This window comes from Cervus elaphus, chromosome 7 (genome assembly GCF_910594005.1).
Source record: "Cervus elaphus chromosome 7, mCerEla1.1, whole genome shotgun sequence".
NCBI lineage: Eukaryota > Metazoa > Chordata > Mammalia > Artiodactyla > Cervidae > Cervus > Cervus elaphus.
In genome coordinates, this window is record NC_057821.1 from 24,434,809 (window position 1) to 24,448,005 (window position 13,197).

A 13,197-nucleotide genomic window follows, 5' to 3' on the forward strand; every position below is an offset into this window, starting at 1 on the left:
TACAACCAGCATCAGAAAGGCCTTCCCCATTCTGGGACATCCATCCCTCTCTTCTGGATTAGTCTGTAATGGGATGTTACAACATTTTAAAATTGAATCTCTTTCACAGAAACACAATGTCAAGAACCCCTACATCATTTATTAATAATGTCATCATTGATGCATGTTACAGAGTAAGAGAATCTTAGAAATAAAATATGTTTAAAGACTGTATATAACAGAACTGTCTGGTAAAACTGTCTGATAAATTCCAGTATAGTATATAATAACATTTATTACATGTAAATGTTTTTTACTAAACATTTGTAAATAATAAATGTTATATTTTACTTATTCCCATTTAATAATTCTGCACTGTTTAATTTACTCCATTTTTATTTTCTGTTATAGTTTGTTACAGGATACTGAATCTAGGTACCTGTACTATACAATAGGACTTTGTTGTTTATCTATTTTAGGTATATATATATATATAATATATCTTATATACATTTAATATATATAGGAGATTTATCTGCTAGTCCCAAACTCCTAATATATTCCCTCTCAACTCCTTTTCCCCTTTGGTAACCATATGTTTATTTCACATGTCTGTGAATCTCTATGTTTTGTAAAAATTCCTTTGTAAACTTTTTTATAAACTTATGTGAGTTGTTTTGTAAATAAGTTCATGTTTTAGATTCCACATATAAGTGCTATCACACGGTATCTGTCTCTGTCTGACCTACTTCACTTAGTATGATCATCTCTAGGGCCATCCATGTTGCTGCAAATGGCATTATTTCATTCTTTTTTATGGCTGGTAGTATCCCACTGTTCATATACACCACATCTTCTTTATCTGTTCATCCACAGATGGAAATTTAGGTTGCTTTCTTGTCTTGGTTATTGTCAACAGTGCTGCTATGAATATTGGGGTGCATGTATCTTTTTGAATTAGAGTTTTCTCAGGATATATGCCCAGGAATGGAATTGTAGACTCATATGGCAACTCTATTTTTAGTTTCTTAAGGAACCTCCATACTATCCTCCATAGTAGCTGTACCAATTTACAGTCCCACTAACAGTGTAGGAGAGTGCCCTTTCCTCCCACACCCTCTTCAGCATTTGTTATTTGTGAACTCTTTAGTGATGACCATTCTGACCAGTGTGAGATGGTTAATTTACTATTTATTCATGTAAGCCAAAGCATTTTTGTGCACAAATGAATTTTTAAAAACTATATTAAATTTGGTCTGAGGGACACTTGTATTAATATGGGTTAAAATTTTATTTTACACCATCAAAACCTTTAAAAATACTATTGAAACCTCTTGTTTGAAATTTTTGCACTTTGTGCTAAAGTCATTATCTTTAAAACACTTTTCTGTTGTGTTTATAAAGGACAAGAGAAGAGAGAAGGTTTAGGGCTGCTATTTGTATTGTGTCTCTGAAAATAATACATCTAATATATGTATATTTATTTATTTTATTTGGCCATGCTAGGTCTCAGCTGTGATGTGCCGGATCTCCGGTTGTGGGATCTAGTTTCCTGACCAGAGATAGAACTCGGGCCTCCTGCATTGGGAGTGTGGAGTCTTAGCCCCTGGACTACCTGGGAAGTTCCAAGTGCTGCATTTCTAATATTTGTTTTGAAGGACTGGAGATAAAATAATATAAGAATTCTGATCAGATCAATTCATGTGGGTTCTGGAGAGGCTTTAGAGAGAGTTAGCACAGTGTGATGTTAAGAGAAGGGGTCTAAAGCCAGTCACCTGAATTTAACTCCCTTTCTCCACCTTTTAGCTGTGTGACCTTGAGTAAGTGACCTTACCTCTCTGTGCCTCAGTATATTCGTCTGTAAATATGGGATAGCAGTAATGCCCACCTTCTGTGATTACTCAGAAGATTTAATGGTTTAGAATTTTTAAAGCAATGAAAGTTGTATTCGGCATATGGTGCATACTAGCATTGAGTGAGTGTGTGCTAAGTCACTTCAGTCATGTCTCTTGGACTGTAGCCCTCCAGATTCCTCTGTCCATGGAATCTTCCAGGCAAGAATACTGAAGTGGGTAGCCATTCCCTTCTCCAGGGGATCTTTCCACTCCTGTTGTTTACCTGATATTTACCAATAAACAATCAGTAGTCCTTACACTCATCCATTGAAAAACAGTGAAAAGCTCTCAGGAGAAGCTTTCCAAATAGTTTCTCAAAGCCTAGATTCTTTGTTGATTGCATTGCCCTAATTCTTGTTCTAAGGATTCTATTAAAGGAAAAAACTGAAAAGAAGAAATTGCTTGTTTTTGGTGACCCCGTATTAGTTCTTAATGATCAGTCCTATATTCTCCAGGGATTCTTAAGCCAGCCCCTTGAAAAAAGAGCTGATTATTTTGGAGGGAGAGGTACTAGAATGAAGTGCCTTAGTAGGCTGTTTGTAAATGTTTCTTTCTCTTAAAAATAATCTTGGCAACACCAGGTCATCAATTCTTCTGATATTTCTAAGTTTCCTCCAACATCAAGAATTACATTTCCACTATCTCACCTGCCATCCTCTCTGCAGGGATAAAGGCCAGGGTAGAACTCTCCAAAGCTGCCAGAAAACATCCTTTGGCTCCGACAGGATCATTCTAATTAATAATAATCACAATAATATTGTGCTTTGCATTTTATCCAGGGACACCTGAACAGCCGAATGCTTTATGAACATTATTTAATTAAGCCTTATGACAATCCCAGGAGGGGAACTGGGAAACTGAAAGATTAGCTTAATCTCTGTGTGGATGAGGAGACGTGTCAGGAGGAGCAGGGCAACCGCGCAGGAGGGGACAGGGTGGCAGGCTAAGCAGGAAAGGGGGATGGATGGCAGATGTGCAAAGATAGCTGACTCACCGGTCGCCAGCCTCCACACCTGGAGGAAATGCTCCGATCTGAATCTTTCGGAAATGCTCTTGTGGAGTTTTACATTTGTAAATAATGTAAAATAATAACCATGTTCTATGTGATCCAATGTTCCAGATGTGACTTTACATTCAGTATAGAAAATGCTGATTCAACAATGTTTATATTTATTTCCTCTTTCTCTTGTGCCCTCCCCCACGCACCTTCCCCCCCCCCCCCCACTTCCCCCCACACCTTGGTCACCTCTCTGGGCTCAAATCTGTCAGCAACAAGGCTGACTGAAGCACAATCAAGTAAAGCAAATGTCCAAGTTCATTGTCAATGCCAAGCCCAGACCCTAATCCGTCATATTGCAGTGGTCAGAACCTCAGGATCTGGCCTGAAGAAAGCCATTCTAGAGTCTTCAAGAGCATCTCCATTCTTGACCAAGAGGACCTCGTGCCTGCCCAGGTGTACGACCTGGGGCGCAGGCTAGTGCCGGCTCTGCCCTGGGAAACCCAGACTCTTTAAAGGACTCCCCTAATCACCTAAAAAGAAAAAAACAAAACAAAACAGAATAAACAGTTCATGCTCTTCTTTGTGAAGCTCCCTTGAGAAATAAAGTCTGTGTGATGTTGGATAACAGGGAAAAGTAATTTGAAATTTACTCTACTTGACTTAAAGATATGTAGGAACTTTTTTTTTTATCATGAGGACGTTTGACATAAACTGTTAACCTCTCTGAGAAGTATTTGCTAAGTTGAATTGCCTTAAATTAGCACCCCATCACAAAATCAAGGGGTGTTGAGTTGAATTAAAATAAAATAAGTTGAATGAAATGCTCTTTCTCTCTAAATTGAGCTTATTGTTTCCCCTCCCAGTTCACCAGCAGCTAGCACTCACACACCTGTGGTCCTTGGCCACAGTTTTCCTTTCCTGCACCACATCTTACAGTTCTATCTCCCTGGACCAAATCATACACAAGAAAAAAGAAGAGATGTGAGCCATTGGTTACTGAGATAAGCACCAGCAACAGGTCATTTAGGTTAGTCAGTGCTCTCTGTTAAACATCAGTCTGAGGTGTCATCCATTGCCTGCATTTTGTGGAAAACTCCCATAATTTCCATTTTCACCTTTCTGCCAGGAAATAAAACCCACATAGCAGCCAGTGATTTGATGCTGGGAAAGACTGAAGGCAGGTGGAGAAGAGGATGACAGAGGACGAGATGGTTGGCTGGCATCACCAACTCAATGGACATGAGTTTGAGCAAGCTCCAGGAGATGAAGGACAGGAAAGCCTGGCGTGCTGCTGTCCATGGAATTGCAAAGAGCTGGACGTGACTGAGCAGCTAAACATAGCAGCCAGTGATGTGTTGAGTATATTTAGAATTGCCTGTGCCTGTTTCTCTACTACAAACTTCTCATGCATATATTTGAACATGGAGAGAGAAAATGTGCGTACATTTAAATATGTTTGTAAAGGATCTATACCCTCTTCCTATCCATTTGTAACCAACACTCATGGCTTCAGTAATGAGGAAATTAAGTGTTTTCTTTGGAGAAAAGACTGATCTTTCATCCTGATTGTCCAGAGAATGACCCAGCCTGCCACGCACTCAGACCTCCAGGCAATCAAGCGCTGCTTTGTTCCAATGCTTACTTCTATGTGAAGTTCATAGTCTCAGATTAAATGAACCTTCTTTAGCCAAAAGAAAAGGCTCCACGGGCATGGCTGCCACACTGCCTGTGTCTGCCTGTCACTGGAGAAAGAATGAACTTGGGCTATTCAAAACTGGCTGCCAATTATATTTTTAAAAAGATGTTTTGCTGACATCTAGAGGCATTTGGGTAATAACACTTATTAATAATAATTCTTCACACTTCTAGGGTGTCTTGCTTCTCATGATCCCCCAGCTCTTTACACACATTAATTAATTACTCATCACAGCACCCCTGTGAGGTAGCGTAGGTAAGCATTATTATGTGCAAAGGATTTATTGACTTTTCAAAGCAATATATAGCTGTGGCACAGACAGGGAAACCATAGGAGCATGAATTAGGATGGAAAAAAAAAAAGATATAGTGGATGTAAAGGAAAACAAATAAAACTAAGAATTACCCCCCACTGTGCTCTTTAGAGAAATGATTACTTCACAAGTTCCAAGGGCCTGAATGTTAACTAATTTTGTTGTTAACAGCTCCGGCAATGGCACGTAGGAAATTGGAAGGAGAGAGTCATCAGTAAATATCCAAGTTTTACTTTTCTATCCCATTCATGAAACTCCTTGCTCAAGGTTTTACTTTGCCTGGATATTTCCTGGTAGTGATTAGGGGGCTGTGACAGAAGGTGAGCCCTTGAATTTATGATGGAGGCACTTTTTTATGGCGAAGGTAGGAACATGAGATGGGGTGCAGAGAGAAGGAGAAACTTCAGTCAAGTTTCTATGCAAAAATATGCTTGGAGGCTGTGGAATTTAAACTATGTCCCTAAGTGCAGCTATATGAATTGACTGTCTTTCGGAACCCTTCTAGTCTTGTTTTATGGCAGTGGTTCAGCTGTTATTTTTTTTTAAAGTGGTAACTATTGTAGGTTTGTATTTTAGGCATGATTCTTATTTATTTTCATGGAGCTAAAACTTCTGAGGCTTACCATTCATTTCTAAGCTGAAAGGTAATATTCTACTTAAAGAGAAAAGTGTCGTAAAATCACTAGCTTGCAGACACCAAGACATGATAGAAGGCTCGAGAAATGGTTTATATTCTTCATAGAAGTTATTGTAATGCTTTGTTTTTATGAGGCTAACAATAAGCTACCTTCGAAACAACTTATTTTGCTCAAAACTCTTGTACTCGTTGGGTTTGAAAAAAGGTAACAGCAAAGTAAAGTGAACCTGGGGCTCATGCCTACTTGCTCTGTTGTGTCCAACTCTTTGTAACCCCACGGATGACAGAGGAGTTCCTCTGTCCATGGAATTCTCCAGGCAAGAATACTCGAGTGGGTTGCCATTTCCTTTTCCAGGTATCTTCCCGACCCAGGGATTGAACCTGCGTCTCCTGCATTGGCAGGCAGATTCTTTACCACTGAGCCACCTTGGAAGCCAAAGTGAACCTAAGTGAACACAAATGGCTGTCGGGGAATTGGGGTACTTATCTTCTGGGGTTGACACCAAAATTAAAAGTTACCACCTTGACCTCCACCTCCCTGGGCACTATGACTCTGCCCCCCACCTTCTTAGGCACCTCAGAACCCACATCCATCACCACAAACTCTGTCACCTCATTTGCATATTTGTGGGAAATTGAAACCTAGACCTAGGCTCAAAGTTAGAGCAAAAAGAAATAGATAAGCTTGGCCAGTGAGCAGAATTGATGCCAGGTGCCCTTTCTGGTGGGTCCCCCCTCCTGTTCTCTACTAATGTGTTTTTTTTTTTTATTTCATTGCATACTTCCATACTGATAGAAATTGTGTGAATTCTAAATTTATTAGCTCAGAAGATACTCCTATTTTTACATTCTATCAGTCAGTCACCCATTGGAAGGAAACCATTGGTCAAGTTCTCTCCTAACTTGTAGCTGGAACCAGGTGCCCTGGAGACAGTGGATTTCATTTTGAGGTGGTAGAGTCAATTGCAACTGTGGTTCATTTTGGGGAGAGGCAGGCTGGAGGGTGACATGATACTGGACAGAAGATCCACAAAGATTAGGGAGGGGGCCACCAGTTGGAGGGAAAGAGGCATTGACTGGGGAAGGAGATAAGTACTCAGTAAATCATCAGTCTCGAGATGTTGCCTGGCTCTGTCTCGATGACTCAGTAAGGAAAGAAACCCTTTTTTCTTCCTCTTTCTTCTCCTCCTTCTGTCTTTGGCTTGGCATGCTGTTCCCAGACGTCACCTCTTTGCTATCATCCAACTATACCCTGGGTGAAGGAGGCTTTAGAAGTTCACTTGGGAGCCCAAACACCACCCATTATCTTCCTTATCCGGGAAAATATTAAAGTCCCCAATTATGGGACAAAACAACAATTTAAAAAGGCACTCCCTTCAAAAGTTAGAGACAATTTTATCATCAAATAGTGCTGAGAATCACAGCATCCCATATCCATCAACATGGCACTAGGATTCTTTAAGTTTCAATACCTGGTTCAACTCATAGGTATTACCATTTATACAGTCTATGATTTAAGAGTTAAATTGCTATTAAACTTTTTGTATACTATCTTTTCCTACAAACAGATACAAAGCCACTTGCCTAAGATAGCAACAATTTATACCAAGTGAATATGAACAAATACTTATTCCCCTCTTTTTTTAGGATTATATGCCTCCTAGGTGAAGAGGAAGTTGAAGAGTTAAAATGCTGTCACGCACTGGAAATACATTCCCACATGCAAAACAGCCACTGATATAAAAGAACATGTGCAAGACCTAAAATTCAAGGGGTTTACTAAGAAAGACTTATTTTTAGAACTCACAGAGTCATTTCCAGTTCTGTATTCTTTGAAACAAAATTTTATTACAATAGAAGGTTGGAATGACTGGAAACAGGGAAGAATTCTTTTTTTTTTTTTTTTTGACTGCTTGGCTTCATCTGCAATTCTGGAGCTACAAAGTGAAGATTTGCTGATGTACATCTTTATTGAAGGCAGAACTCAGCTAGTTTCTCCAGCATCACCCCTGCCACCTTGCTCCCCACTTAGGACCCTCACTTCCTTTTCTTGATCGTGGAAACAACCAGTTGGTTCTGTCATCTGACTGTGAGTTTGGACTGTTCTCTGGTTCAAAAGATTAAGACACACTCTCACTCTAAGCATTTGTCCTTTGTCCAAAACCTGCAGTGACTTCTTTTTATCTTGTAGAGTAAAAGCCAGTCCACAGTCATAGAAAATAAACTTATGGTTACTAAGAGGAAAAGCAGGGAAGTGATAAATTAGAAATTTGGGATTAACAGATATAAATTGCTATATATAAAATAGATAACCAACCAGGACCTACTGAATAGAGCAAGAAACTATACTAATTATTTTGTAATAGCCTATAAGGGAAAAGAATCTGAAAAAGTATATATTACTGAATCACTATGCTTGTACATCGGAAACTAAGACAACATTGTAAATCAGCTATACTTCAATTTTTAAGTCAAAAATAGAGTAAAAACATACAAGCAATGAATAACTCTTTCACGATGAGCCATGACATAAATAAGGAAAACATAGTACTCTGATTTTATCTTAAACACTGCCTGCTACCTTAGTATCAAAATAACTGTGATGTTTGAGCTTAGAGCCAATATTTTAGTCTTTAAAAAAGCCAAGGTCCTTACCATAACTGACACATTCTTGACTGGTCTGTCCCACTCACCCCTCTGACCTCAGCTCCTGTACTTACCCAATCATTCACTTCACTCAGGAGTCCAGGCTATTCCTTAAGCACTTGAGAAACACATCTGCGTCAGGGCCTTTGAACTTGCCATTTCTTCAATATTCTGTTTTCCCAGTCATCTTCTCAGGGAGATCTTCCTTGGCCTTCATCTAATTTTTCAATGTTCCTTTCTCTCCCCAAACCCTAAAAGCATCCCATCCTCCAACTCTGCTTTATTTTTCTTCTTGGCGCTTTTATAAATTTGATATTGTTTATGTTTCATTTTTTCAATCCCATTTAGCATTGTTATTCCCCAAGTAGGACAAAAGCTTGTACAGTCAGAAATAGTTGCTTTGTTCACTGCTGTATCCCCAGGACCCATAACAATATCTGGCACTTAGTAGGTGCTCAAGAGACATGTGTTCAAGGAATCTTCAGAAAGTCCTGCGGGTTGAAGGCAGAAATGGTTCATAGAAATCTGATGCATAGATGTGGAGGCACCAGGCAGTAAGCTTAAGCACGCAGAGAAATTAACTTTCTTTAAAGTGGCCAGTTGAACAAATGGGAATCACAGACCAAATTACACCATCAAGCCTTTAATGAAACTACCATGAGTTCATTCAAGGCCGCCCAGATGATTTCAAAGCAATGTGGCAAAGTGCTTCTATTTCAGAGTGATAAATGCCTGTTCAGCTGCTAATGCTTCTTTCAGAAATCTTGTGTAGCTTCAGTGAAGCTCATTTATAAACCTTAACTACTGTAGCTAATTTAACTCGCTAATTTTAGACATCATGTTGAATGAAAATCTGCATTTTATTGTGTATCATTTTGTCTACTGCTAACATTAATATGCTTTCTGTAATGTGGAACCACAAATGTTTTAAATACATATTTAGGCTTTCGGAAGCATTTGTGTTAACTAGATTTCTTCTCTTCTGTACATCTTAGAGGCTGTCCTATCAGATCGCACATCCACGAGGCAGAGCATGTGAAAAAATGCTTAGTTCTGCATGGAACCAGTAAGGAAGGATGCTAGGTCCCAAGGCCTGATGGGAAATCAGTAAACATGTCCCTTCCCATCTCTCTTCATACTAGAATAGCAACAAAATGTGTTTTGGGGAAGGATGCTGAAAATCTTGCAGTTGGTATCTACCTGTGACCCCCTCAGATTAATGGGATGAGGGTATAAAGGGGTTGTGTTGCAAATAAAAAAAGAAGGAAGTGTCATTGGCAAATGGGCTTAAGACAATGTCATAGCTGGTCAACAAGCAATTTTTTTTTTTTTGGTGCACCCCACAGCATGTGGGCTCTTAGTTTCCTGACTAGGGATTGAACCCGTGCCCCTCGCAGTAGAAGCAGAGAGTCCTAACCACTAGACTGCAGGGAAGTCCCTGAAAGCATTTTTGAAGAGCACTATGTATCAAGAAACTTTGCTCACATTTCTTTCTTTTTTATTTCAATTTTTAATTGTAGTATAGTTGATTTACAATATTGTGTTAGTTTCAGGTGTATAGCACAGTGATTTAGTTTTTGTTTTCAGACTGGAAAACACCAGTGCCTTTTATTTCCATGACTCACCTCGATTTCCCAGTGGTCAGCATCACCACCAGCTTTGTGATGCAGTTTTATATATAAATATTCTTTTTTCAGATTCTTTTTCCTTATAGATTATTGTAAAACTTTGATTAGAGTTCCCTGTGTTATGCAGTAGGTCCTTGTAGCTTGTCTATTTTATATATAGTTGTGTGTATCTGTTTAACCGGACTCCTAATTTACCCCTCCTTCCCTCTCTCTCTGTTGATAAGCGTGTTTTTTTTTTTTTTTTCTGTCTGTGAGTCTGTTTCCATTTTATAAATAAGTTCATTTATGGCATTTTTTTTATGGCATTTTTTTTGAATGATCTGCTCTCATTTAAATTTCTTAACTGTTCTTTAACTTGGGGTTTCCCTGATAGCTCAGTTGGCAAAGAATCTGCCTACAATGAAGGAGACCTGGGTTCAGTCCCTGGGTTCTATAACTCTACCTATGTTGATAATATGCTTTAAAATTTCCACCTGAATTTAAAGTATGTTTATTCTTTCTCCCTTGCAAACTCCTCAAATTCATGCCAGAACTTCATCTATGACTCTCACCTCCTATCACGGTCTTCTAGACTCATCTTGACTTCCCACCTCAAATATTCTGCTGCAGAAAACAGTGCTGTATATGTAGAAATAATCTCAATAAGTCACTGTTTTCAAGGACAAAAAAATTTATATGTTTGTATATATGTGCATACCTACTCCAGGCCTCTGTATAGAAACATGGATACTCTCATATCATGGCAAGATACTCAGACTGGAGGTTAACTTATTTTTCAGGATGCTTCTGCAACTATTAGACCACCCACTTCTTCGGGGAGAGGCCATAATTTTCACAATTTATTTCCCCAATTGTGAGAATGCATGTATGCTTTTAATGCTTCTTAGTAGGAAGGGCTTGTGTTTAACATCTGTAGACAGAAGAGATTCTAAGAATAAGTGTTGGAAAAGAATGGCTCTGTTATTCACAGGGAAGTGAACTTCCTCATTTTTTAAAAATGTTTTAAAACTTTATTTCAACATAACTATACTTACAGAAATACACATACTGGTTAATAGAATGCAATTTAACTTATCCTACACAATTTGAACCAAAAAAACTTGGTACATGGTTTGCTTTAAAAAAGAAAAAAAAAGGATTTGCAGTCTGGTTTATTTTTTATCTATTAGAAGAAAAATGAAGAGTTCCATTCCATTTCTCTCTGTTCTAAAGCATAATTTTCTTTTCCTTTGAGTGACCATCTGTAAAATACCTTTCAGAGGCGGGACCAAATTTTAGTGGTGGCTTAGATGGTAAAAGATCTGCCTGCAATGCAGGAGACCCAGGTTTGATCCCTGAGTTAGGAAGATCCCCTGGAGAAGGGAATAGCAACCCACTTCAGTATCTTTGCCTGGAGAATCCTATGGACAGAGGAGCCTAGAGGGCTCTAGTCCTTGGGGTCGCACAGAGTCAGATGCAACTGAGTGACTAATAGTAACCAACTCATGAACACATGAAGGAAAAAATAGTAGTAAATAAAGGATTATAATAAACCTTGCTGGAAGACAGCAAGAGGTCTCAGAAAGGGCAAGGTGTTTGGTGAAGTAAGACGAGTTTAAATCTTAGGTCCACCACTTGCAAACTGTGTGCCATCTTTAGCAAGTTGGCACTGAGTCATTTTGAAATGGGTACTACATACTCATTTTACAGAGAAGAAAAGAAAGACTCAGGGTGGTTACAAAAGAAAACTATGTTAAGTGCTTACCACACAGTATAAGCTTGACAGATATTCACTCCCCCCAAATAACAATAAAAACCATTACCTGCAGTTATGAAGCCTTTGCTTTTCCCTGGGAAAGACCACAGCAGCGAGGCTTGCCAAGGACTCTGTCATGGTGCCAACCCTGAAATTTAAGCTTCCTGATTTTTTAATCCCAGTACAAAACCCAAGCCCTTCAGTTCCCTTCACACTAAAAAGGGCAATTATACATTGAGTCATTATATTAGATCTTTCTAAATAGACCTCATATATTCCTGAAGCACAGACACTAAATGAGACACATCATGTTTTGGAGAATCTGACTTGCAGGTAGTTGTCAATATTTGCAAGTTCATTTTCTGTCGTCAAGGGTATCTCCCCATCTCCCCTGAATTTGGTCTCTCTTTAAATTGTAAAGGAATAAGATACTCAGCCTTACAGAAGTGAACCACTTAGGTACCTTCTTATGTTAGGCTAAGACTGCCCTCTCATGAACGACTCTGTGCCCTGTTCAGATAAAATCCTGCTCTGATTCTCTGCAGCAATTCTGACGTTTCTGCTATGCCCAGATCAATGTGTGGAAAAGTAGGCTGAATCAGTGCTGTCGGAGGACCTGGTGGTCTCTTCCCGGTCAGGATGAGCGCCTGAGAACAACAGGAGGACCAGAAGCCCTACCACCCTGAGAGGATGGAGGCAGCCCCCAGTGCCTCGGAGGTCAACACAGGTCTAGGTTACAACATGCACGCTTACCAGCCAGACACTGATGGGGATCCATGTTGGTGTGAGTGACTGTGGCATCCTGGTAGGGTGGGGTAGGAAAAGGTGAAGTCTTTCTCAATTCCATGTAAGATGGCTCTTTTTTCCCCCCGAGAATTTTCCTATTAGAATCAACATTGAAACAAAAAGAGGGTCGCAAACCTGTGTTTTTTTGTTTTTTTGTTTTTTTAAGAGCATACTTGTTCCATACTTTACAATTGACATGGTATTTTTCTAATTAATTCTCATTTCTGAGCTTCACGAAAGACCTGTGAGATTCTGGGGACCATTGTTCCACTTCACAGATGAAGAGTCTGAAGGCTCAAAGTTACATGACTTTGTAGGAAGTCCCTGGTGGCCCAGATGGTAAAGAATCTGCCTGCAATACAGGAGACGGAGGTTTGATCCCTGGGTCGGGAAGATCCCCTGGAGAAGGGAATGGCACTCACTCCAGTATTCTTACCTGGAGAATTCCATGGACAGGGAGCCTGGTGCGTTACAGTCCATGGGGTTGCAAAGAGTCCCTCAGGACTGAGAGATTAACACTTTCACTCTGCATGACCAGTTAGGCGTGATGCAAATGTCACCTCCAGACAACTTTTCAAGGTTGGATTTATTATTGTCCCCATTTTACTGATGAACAGAGAGAAGTTAAGCAAGCCAACTGAAAACAGAGCAGATAAGTGGCAGATATGGAATCTGAGCTCTGCACACCCAGCTCCAAAGCTCACAACACAACTAGTTGCCTCCTCGAGGCCTTTCCTTTCCCTTTTAAGGTCTATTTGTATCTGTGCACCATCAGCCAATCCCCAACTTTGTGGGGAGCATACATGGGAAGAAGTAATTAAAGGTCCATAAATGGATATCAAGTTGGGTTCCAAGAGGAGTGAAAAATTTTCAGAGGCCAAG